The sequence below is a fragment of the Helianthus annuus genome, chromosome 11 (assembly GCF_002127325.2).
Source record: "Helianthus annuus cultivar XRQ/B chromosome 11, HanXRQr2.0-SUNRISE, whole genome shotgun sequence".
Classification (NCBI taxonomy): Eukaryota; Viridiplantae; Streptophyta; class Magnoliopsida; order Asterales; family Asteraceae; genus Helianthus; species Helianthus annuus.
Window position 1 is genome coordinate 114,733,537 of NC_035443.2, and position 11,105 is coordinate 114,744,641.

At 36.4% G+C, this 11,105-nt stretch overlaps 1 long non-coding RNA gene across 2 annotated transcripts; it reads left to right on the plus strand.

Moving 5' to 3' along the window:
• The first annotated feature begins 2,414 nt into the window (after nucleotides 1-2,414).
• LOC110889701 lies at nucleotides 2,415-5,042 on the plus strand. Of its 2 annotated transcripts, none has more exons than XR_002563851.2 (3): nucleotides 2,415-3,421; nucleotides 3,683-3,842; nucleotides 4,276-5,042. It is a non-coding gene; the product is annotated as an uncharacterized LOC110889701 (long non-coding RNA). The 2 variants fall into 2 exon arrangements; XR_004873056.1 differs by having other exon boundaries at nucleotides 3,696-3,842.
• The last annotated feature ends 6,063 nt before the right edge of the window (nucleotides 5,043-11,105 follow it).

Consider the following 11,105-nt stretch of genomic DNA (forward strand, 5'->3'; position numbering starts at 1 on the left):
TAGAATTGTAATTATACAATAAATTAGTTTTAAATCTATATTTCAATCATTGAATTTCAGTTGCACACTTTTAATTTTGATAGTTTTCTTAAATTGCATAATTATCTTTTCCATCTCTCTTAATTCAAAATAATTTTATTTTCCATTCTCTGTACGTTCATGTCGTTTAGCAGGCCCTTGATAAAAGATAATTATTTTCACACAAGACTAAGAAGTATTATTTTTAATAAATGAATTCATATGTTTATGTTATTTACTCTTTTTTAATGGCATATTCATGCAAGAATGGATTATTTACAAAATGTTTGATTACAAATTTTTTTTATTTTTGGATTAAATATTCACATTTTTTTACAATTGCATATCCATGATTATTCTTCATGTACTCATCATTAATTTTGTGTGATAATGTACATATGTGTACATACGTGGGCAAGAATATGAATTGTTAATGTACATATATGTATATACGTGTTGAGGTTGTTATGTACACATATGTACAATGCCGAACAATCATCTCAGATATTTGCTATACACATATGTACCATGTTGAACAACTATATCATTAACTTCTTCTTTAGAAGTATATTATGAATGTACATATGTGCACATTACAAATCGGACATGTACACTTAAAGAAGATGATTGGATGGAACAATATTTGTTAACATACATATATATATAGACGTTTTTAAATTGTGAATACGTATAATACATATATGTACATTCACTTCTACAGTGTTTTTAATCATGTTCTAGATCGATCAATATATTATACAATGGTAATATTTTTAGAATTAAAAACTTAGTTAATTCGTGAGAGAAAAAAATTAGAGAGAATGTAATTAATTATTAATTGGCGAGAGAAGTAGTTAAAAATTTACCTTTATACCCCTTTTCATTTATTTTTTACATATAAATAATTACAAAACTGTCATTATTATAATTTCCAAGATCTAAACAATTAATGGCTCATATTAGTTCACAAAGTTCACTCTCAAACTAATGTTCACTCTATAACCCAACCATATATATATATATAGAGAGAGAGAGAGAGAGTAAGGTTAACGTACATTACGGCTTAACGTACAACACGTACGACAGGTAATTACGCACGTTCATTTTAAAATCACGCACGTTTTAATTCAAAAATCCAAAATCACGCATGTTGAAACACAATAATCACACATATTACACATATTGAAAACATTAATCACGCATGTTATAGAACAAATCACGCATGTTGTTGTACGTCAAGTACGTTAAGCCGTAATGTACGATATACTTTATATATATATATATATATATATATATATATATATATATATAGGGTAAGGTTCATGCGAGAACCACCTTTATTGCGAGAACCGCGAGAACCAATGTGAACACAACCAAAAATATCTAAAAGAACCTAACCCCCACCCCCCCCCAAGCTAAATGCTAAAAACTAAACCCTCAAAAAACCTAATAGTCCTTCACTTGTAGGACCTTTTGCCATTTTCATCGAAACGTCTGAGTTTTTTTTTTGCCAAAAATCGTCCCTGAGATTTGGGATTTTTTGCGATTTTCATTCAAATGTTTGATAGAAAAAATAAAGCAAATTAGATGTTTGGATGAAAATGGCAAAAAATCCCAAAAGTGAAGGATTATATTGTACAAAAAAAGTTGTTTTGGATGAAAATGACAAACATGTCCAAATCTCAGGGACGATTTTGGCAATTTACTCTTATTATTTAACAAAACTCATTTTAAATAAGTAAATTTGTCTTTTCTAAGAGCTTTTTAATAAACGTCTTTTATGATCGTTCGTTTTTCAAACTTCTTTTTAAACTATTCATCTTTTGTTAATATACCGTTTACTTAAAATAAATAAAAATAAAAATAACAATAAAAAAGTTTAAAAAATAAAAATAAAACATTTTCCTAATATATGCAAATAAAAAAACTCATTCTATAGAGAATGAGATTGTGGTTTGATTTTTCTTAATTTAAGTAACTGCATAAACAATTTCTTAAATATTAAGAGAAAAATTATAACTTACATAAAAGCCCCCGAGACATAAAAGTACTAAAATACCCTTATACATAACATAATAAAGTAATATAGTTAGTGTTAAGCGTCAAAACTATTACAAAATGCAACATGAAGATGATATGCTAAAAGATTCCTTTTTAGCCTGAAATGGTTAAATTGACTAAAACTTAGGAGCCAAAATACTAATTTACTCTTTTAAATAAGTTTACACATCGTAAAATTGATTAAATAATTATCGACCAATGTCGAACGTTTTGTGGAATTAATATCACTAGTAATTGTACCCCGTGCCTCGCTGCAGATGCAAGGTGAATGAACGTTAAACACGTAACGATGGTAGACATGTTGAATGTTAAATGAGTTGACGTATTTCTCCATTTTTATAACTACTTGGCAATAGCAACATTAGAAGCCACAACACAACAATTTCTATCCCCAAAAGGTCCTTATAAAGCACTTACATACTACTACTAACAACCCAAAAGACTAAATGATGAACGGTTATACAGGTAATGTTCGGGTTACACGAATCAACCTGTACAGGTTAATGCATAAGCCATCACGTTCTTTTGTTACGTTGAGTTATCAAGTGATTTTGAAGCTATTCTTTGATTTTGTTGCCATTTACTCTTGAATTATTTGTATCCTCAACCCACTAAAGCACTTTCACAATTTCACATAAGGGCTTAATATCCGATCGTGGTCCTTCTCACTCTAACATGTCAAGATGAGATCTGCTATTGTTGGTTGATAGTTTCCCACCAAAAATGGTCCGTCTTTTAGACAAGTGGGTTTTAATTTAGATAAAGATATCAGTAGCTAGCATCTCCTCCCTCTAGACCTGATACAAAACACAACTAAGCATAAAATACCAAAAATTACTCATACTTACAATTATAATTATTTTTAGGACTTAAAATCTTTGTAGTTTCAGACTTCATCTTCATAAACCGAATCCGATTTCACCAGGGACCTCTATCGCCTTTTGAGGTTCGGCTTTGTGTCCTTAATAACCTCTTTTTATTCTTCTTCCTCATCTACCAAACCTAAATCATCCATTAATCATCAACCACTTCGTTCTCAACATTCTTTCCTCAATCCTGGTCAGCAGAATCATCTCCTCACTTTCAACATTCCGATCACCACCACCTGCAACCTCATCTTCAACCCCCGCAACTTTATAACCTGCTCCTTCAACAACTCAATCTTCTCTTTAGATAAATCCAAAAGCTCCCCCTTAGCATCATCATAATGAACCAAATGCTTATCGTAACTCTTTAACAAATGATTTTACACCACCTTCTTTCCAACACTTGTCTAGTGGCCAAGTTTTTGGTACAAAGAAGTCTAAAAATATGCAAGTGAAAGATATCATTCCTGGTGCAAGTAAGTGAATTTTTTAGCCAAACTATTACTTTGAATTTATAGGCTCGCACAATAAGAAAATTTTTCCTAACAATTGTTTTATGTAACAAAAATATTTCTAAATTTAAGATGTAATTATGTATACGGTACATGATAAATTAGAGTTTTTTCCGAAAGTAGAGTTATGGGAAAAAATATTTACCATTTTAGTGTTCCTTCAAAACTATTTACCAAAATAGTGTTTCCATCTATTTTTTTTATTATAACTCATTTATTTATTAGAATAAAAAATTAGAAAAGGAGCAAACTCCATCCGACGTTTCAGTTATCACTTCCATACCTCCATCTACTATTGACCCCTCCATGTTCTCTTCTCCATGGCTGAACTCCATCACAGCCAACTAAATCGTCCTTAAGAGAGCATAGATCGATCGCGAAACAGGTATCTCCATAATCATCTCATATGAAACAATATTGCAGGGTTTAGTTGAAACCACAATTTTTAATCGTTTATTTTAATATGATTCTTTGTTTATATTTTTTTACCATTGAAAAATTTGTTTGTTTGTGAACATACCACAAAGTTTGATTGTTTTTTAATAATAAATATATCCATCGATTGATCTGACATGTGAAAATTTTGTTTGTTTGTGAATATACCACCAAGTTTGATTATCTTTTAATAACAACATTGATTGATTGATCAGTACATGTGTAAATTTTGTTTGTTTGTGAATATACCACCCATAATTTATTATGTTAAACTCATCTATGTTGTACAGAATGCCAGTTAATGTTGTATCACTTTGAAAGATATTAAAATTTCTTGAATCCTTTATTTCATAGTTAATTTTTATAATTGTTTTTTTTTTCAGAACGAAGTTAATGCTGTATCTCATATGATTCAAAATGAGGATTTTAACACAATTTCTCAAATTGCGGTTGTGAACAATGCCGATGTGGATGAAACTGAAACCGATGTGGATGATTTGTTAGAAGATGATGAGATTGAAGATGAAACATTAGACGATAACATTCAAGTCCCTTCAACTTACACCAATTTAGAAGAAATAAATGTGAATGCGGATGACAACTGGATGGTATCAGGCTCTGAGAATAAAACGGTGCATTTTTAGGGCATGTTTGGATTGGCTTCTCAAACCAGCTTATTAGCTTATTGACTTATGGATAAGTCAATAAGCTGTTTTTATGTTTGGATAACCAAGAAGTCCTTTTCAAAATAGCTTATTGCAAAGAAGGAAACATGAGGTTTTGAAAAGCCAAAATTTCGTGACTTTTGGATCCAGAAATGACTTTTCAAAAATGAAATTACTAAATTACCCCTTATATTTGTTTCCTTATATCCAGAAATGACTTTTCAAAAATGAATTTTCTAAATTACCTCTTATATTTGGCTTTTCCCATCACATAAGCTAATCCAAACACTTTTTTTAAAAACTCCTTTTCAAAAAGTCGTTTTCCCAAAAGTCCTTTTCCCAAAAGTCCTTTTTAACTCTAATAAGCTTAACCAAACATGCCCTTAGTTTTGTTTGTATTTGATATTGAAAACGGTAATGCGTCAAGTTTAATATTTGATTAGCTTTATCATGTTTCTTATTTCAGTGTTTAGATTTATTTTAGATTATTCATGGCTGTTGTTAAATGAAACATGGTTAAGCTGATAATATAAATTTAGAAAAATAAAACTCACGATTGAAAAAAATAAAATAAAAAACAAATAAATGGTAAATAAAATAAGAAGATAAAAAAATATTATAAAAGAACAAAAATGACTCCACCAAAATGTTGAATTCTTCACGTGAGTAAATTTGCCATTTTTTCAAATTTTTTTTATCTAAAATTGGTGGTGAGACTCTCAAAATCCAAATCGATGGGGCCGGATTCTTAAAAATCCAATATTTTACACTACAAAACAAAAATTTTGGGTAAACTTAACATTACGCGTAAAAAATTGGTGGGGGCCGGGCCACCATTATTCTCCGCCAATGTGCGTGATGGTTGGGCACGAGGGTGGGGCTTGTGAAAGAGAGTGAACAAATATATTATCGATTCTCTGTTTCAACTGGTAACGATTTCTTCTTCATTTCGTTTCATGATTTCGTTTTGTTATTAGTGTTCTTCTTATTGTTAGATATCTGTATCTTGTTCGATTTGTTTGATTTTTGCAAATTCCGAGTAGAAATTGTTCCGATGATTCTCTGTTTCAGCAGCAAAAATCGCTGGAATGATCTTATTTTTCATGACTTTTGAAGTAGAAGTAATAATCTATCAATTTTCATGGAAATGAATCCAGAAAACCCCTTTTAATTCTTTATTCTCTTTCTTTGTTTTCATGGAAATTGCATAACAAATTCCCTTTCAGTGTCTTCCGATCTCCCTTTCAAAGTGGCTCGCAGCTCTTCATCAAGGTTTCTTTCACTTCATATCATCTCTTATCCATCCAATTAATCACATTTTTTGGCTCGGAATCAACTTGCACACCAGTTGTTTGATAAAATGCTTGACCCAAATGTTGGTGATTGATTGTTTTGAGTTTGGTTTTTTTTTTTTTCAACCGAGGTAAAATCATTAATCTATAACTCTTCGTTTGTTTGTTTGATTGGTTTCTTTGCAATTGGTTGGAGCCAAAGGGTGACATTTTAGGGCTCTTGGGTGATTAATTCTTGTTCAAGTTAAAATTGGGATTTGCCGCAAGTCGCGCACTCATGACGTAGCTCTTTCTTGGTGAGGTGTCTGGGAGGGTGAGCAACTGTAGGTTGCTTTCCTCTCCTTGGTTTCTTGGGTGGGTTGATACCTGGCCTCCTCCTCACCTCGAGAAGGAGGACTCGTTATCACTTCTCGATTTTGATTGTTTCCAATGGGCTTTGCCAAGGGTAGGAGCATGGTATCCAGTGCCTCTGAAGGGGATGTTGGCTCCACCTCGTCCAATGGAGTGTGGCTATGCCCCTTCAGGAACTTCCACGAGTGTAAAGACGGCAAGCCTGGGTCTTCTGGGTATAACAGATTGATCGCGCATTTTCAGCAATTCCATTTTAAAGATGATCGTAAAGAATCCCTTCAAGGTGCACTCTCTAAGGATTTAGAATTGTTTTCGAATGTTGGGGAAACCCTGCGAGTTTTGGGATATTGGTTGTGTGGGAGGTGCATGAAGACACACGCACTTAGTAGGGGGTGTCATCATCCTGATGGTGTTTTCACGTTCTCTAGAAAATCCGGGTCTGATGAGGATTTTGTCGTGGGGATCCCAAGACCCCAAGATCCTGTGATGGTTGTTGAGCTTAGGACCCCGCAGGGAGTGATGGGAGATGTCGATCTCCTTGAACGTGTTTTCTCCCTTCCGGTTCGAACTGTTAAGAGCATCCCCCAAGCTATCGTTTGGCATTTGCACAAGCTTTGACAGGTGCCATCCATAAAGTAGTAGCTTCCCCTGGGACTGTCGAAAGTTGGGTCAAACTCTTGCTTTTACCCCGTTGTACCCTGAAGGTGGTTAAGCCGTCTTCCAGGGAAGAGCGAAGGTCGGGTAATCGAAAATCCTTGCAATGTGATAGTATTTTGCGGGCCTTAGCTATGTGGAAGGAGGGCTCTGGTTTTGAGGTTTTGGTCAGTTCCCTCCTTGCCGATACTGGAGAAGGGGTCGTGCGTGGGGGGGGGGGGGGAAGCACAACGGGAGATAGCTGAGGAGGTTAGCCCCAACATCAAGCAATGTCTTAGGAAAGTGAGTGATGGTCACTTCACTGCTGCAGTTAAGGTGTTGTGTTCCAGTGGGGTTGCCTCCCGGGGGGAATCTACCATGCAAGCCCTTATCGATAAACATCCCTTCGCACCGCCCCCGAACCTCCCTTCAACTCCTCTTTCACAACCTGCGTTATCCGTGGATGAAGACTGCGTCCACAGGTGCGTCAAATCTTTCCCGAAAGGGACATCTTGTGGGCGAGATAGCCTGCGGGCCCAACACCTGTTGGACGCTCTTAGCGGCGAGGGGTCGGCGACTGCCTCGGGACTGCTTACTGCCATCACTGAAGTGGTAAACCTTTGGCTAGGGGGGTTATGTCCTAAGGTGCTCGCGGATTTTGTTGCTTCGGCGCCCCTAACCCCTTTGTTGAAGCCTGATAATGGGATTCGCCCCATTGCTGTCGGCGCAATTTGGAGAAGATTAGTCTCCAAAGTAGCCATGAAGAAAGTTGGGAAAGAAGCTGTTAAGTACTTGGGGGACTATCAATTTGGGGTGGGGGTCCCCAATGGGGCGGAGGCGGTTCATTCAGATGGTTCGCTGGCCATGCTTACGGTTGATTTTTCTAACGCTTTCAACTTAGTTGACCATTCAGTTTTGCTTCGCGAAGTCCATCGCCATTGCCCCTCCATATTCCCATGGGTTCAATTTCTGTATGCTCAGCCTGCTAGGCTATGCGTGGGGAATGACCGCATCGGGGTATTCACGGGGGTGCAGCAAGGGGATCCCTTGGGACCTTTGCTTTTTGCCCTAGGCTTACACCCCTTAGTGCTTCAGGTGCAGGAAAACTGTAAACTCCCCTTCCATGCTTGGTACTTGGACGACGGGACAATTATCGGGGACATTGTTCAGGTTGCTAAAGCTCTCGACATCATCGGTTCGGAAGGTCCAGCCTTGGGGCTACGGCTTAATATTAGAAAAACTGAAGTATTTTGGCCGACATGCAACGGGGTGAAGGTCCGGGCAGGGCTTTTCCCCAGTGAGATTGGGAGGCCGGAGAAAGGTGTCAAACTGCTAGGAGGGGCAGTCAGCCGTGATGCCAGTTTTATAAGTGGTCTAGCGGCTAAGAGGGCGACGCGTGCTGTTGACATTATGGGACACCTTCCCTTGTTGCGGGATCCTCAAAGCGAACTCCTCTTGCTTAGATCTTGTATGGGGGTTGCAAAGTTGCTATTTGGTTTGCGAACTTGCCAGCCCCCCTTTGTGGATGATGCTGTTTCATGTTTTGATAAAGGTCTTCGGGATGCAATAGAAGACATTGTCGTATGTGGGGGTCCTTTTTTTGGTGATCTACAGTGGCGAATCGTGACCTTGCCAATGAGGCTTGGTGGGTTGGGCCTTCTCTCGGCCCGGGATGTGGCTGCCTATGCCTTTGTGGCTTCCAGGTCTCAATCTTGGGAGTTGCAGGACCACATCTTACGTAACAGTGGGGTTGCTAACACTGATTCGGATTATGCCAGCGCCTTGGAACGCTTGCATGAATCTATACCTGACTTTGATCTCGGCGGTTTCTCTAACAAGGACACCGCCCCCAAAAAGCCACAGAAAACTTTGGCGAATGCCCTTTGTTGTCGAATTGCACAAAGATTGGGAGAAGATTTCCATTTGTCACCCCGCCAGAAAGCCGTCATTGAATGCCTACAGAGGCCTCACGCTCAGGATTTCTTAACTGTTATTCCTATTGAAGGTTTGGGTCAACGTATGTCAGCGGTGGAGTACCGATCAATCCTTAGGTACCGTTTGATGATCCCCATGTTCCCGAATGATGAAACTTGCCCAGTCTGCCGTAAAGCATGCCTGGATAAATACGGGGAGCATGCGTTACACTGTAGAGAGTTGCCGGGGTTTAAGTATCGCCATGACTTTGTGCGAGACGCGTTAATGGATATTCTCAGACGAGCAGGGATCTCGGCGAAGAAAGAGGCACCGGTTAATTTTCTTACAGACCCGTCGGAGGGGAGATCCACCCTACGCCCAGCTGACGTGCTAGTTTTTGGTTGGGAGGGCGGGAAACATGCTTGTGTCGATCTCATAAGTGTATCCCCTCTAGCCGGGTTCCGGGAAAATGGGTTTGTGGCGGGGCAAGCGGTACTGAAAGCAGAGTCAAAGAAGGTGGAAAAGCACGCGAAAGCTTGTGAGGATAATCAGTATACCTTTGTCCCCCTGGCGTTTGACACGTTCGGCTCCTTGGCGCCGGAGGCAGTTCGGTTCTTGTCTAGAGTGCAGCGTGTGGTCCATAGCAACTTTTCGACCCCTTAGGGGCGGGGCTTTTTTTTTAGTAGATTAGGGTTTTCTATTCAGAAAGGGATGGCGGCGCAGTTTGTTGCTCGTCTACCCGTTATCCTTATGTAATTTGCCCTGATGATTGGAATGAAATCTATGGTGTTTTTGGAAAAAAAAATAATAATAATAATGACTTAATAAGAAAGTAAATAAAAAATAAGAGAAAACACTATTTTGGTAAATAGTTTTGAAGGAACACTAAAATGGTAAATATTTTTTCCCATAACACCACTTTGAGAAAAAACTTGATAAATTAGATAGATACTTAAATGTTAATAATCTTTTTAATATGTTTTTTGTTCGGATTTAATAAAGTCTAGGGAAGTTTTGTTTTCCGTTCGATCAATTGATGAGTATTCCAAGCAATAGCAAGAACCTTTGGGTTGTATTTCATCGGCAAGCTGCACAACATTATTCCTTCATAAGACACAAATGTAGACCTAACTTGTCAACAATTATGGTTAAAAGAATTAAAACAGAAATAATGTTTGAGATTAGTAAAAACAGAAATTAAAAGAATTAAAGAACTTATAAATTGTTTGTTTATGAAATGTAGTATGTTCATATTTTAAAAAATAATTTCTTTATATAAAATTTAGTAGTTTATGAATATCTGAAAAAAAAACAATAATTACTAGGAAAAAAATCATCAATCAAGCAACGTAACAAATTAAGAATATCATTTGAAAATTACCTTTTGCAAGATCATCAAAGTATTTACAAATCTCATAATATATTGAATTGACGGACATCACATTATGCTAAAACTGATGACCGAACCAACTACATGTATTTCCAGTTGTATCGAGTTGGATTTTACCTTGATTTTTTGGGCTTGCCCCAGAGATGTATGTTTAAGGTTTTGGCCAGTGGCGGTTATGATGGTGTGCAGGGAGGATCTTCACACAAGGTCCGAGATTTCGAGAGGCACGCGATTTAAAAAAAAAATTCAATACACATATGTTTTTTTTTTAAATAGTAAACACATACCAATTCCAATATAGGCCCATTTACAAATTATTTTTATGGTTTAGAATTTACCCCACTTGGAATTAGGTACTAATTTGATTTTTGTTAAAATAGTAATAAAACATTACGAAAGGACACATTTTTTCGAGCTCAAATAAGGTACGTGAATTTTCAGAGACATCTCTTCTTTTGACAACACGTTAATGGAAAATATTAACAGCTATGCTCACCCTAATTAAGGTTTATGCAACACGTTAATGGAAAATGTTAACAGCTAGGCACTCAAATTAACTTTTTATGCTCATAAGTAATTATACGTTTAATGACTCATTTAAGTAAATAAAATCAACAACTATATATTTAATGCTCATAAGTAATTATATGTTTAATGCTCACAAGTAATTATACGTTTAATGACTCATTTAAATAAATAAATTCAATAACTAAATTCAAAAGAATAACAGCATCATGTATCATCTAAATTAGGTTTTTGACTCTCATCTTTAATTTTCTAGATCGACTAATAACTATTTTAAATTCCTACACACATTAATGACCATTTTTATTACAAAAGTTTTAACCTTTTTTTTTTTTTTTTTAGAAAAGGAATAGATATCCATTGTTCAATTCTCATAAAGAATAATAATTTACATCGAGATAGTTGGTAAACGGGTTACAAGCTGTGCCGTTACCCTTTTTTGA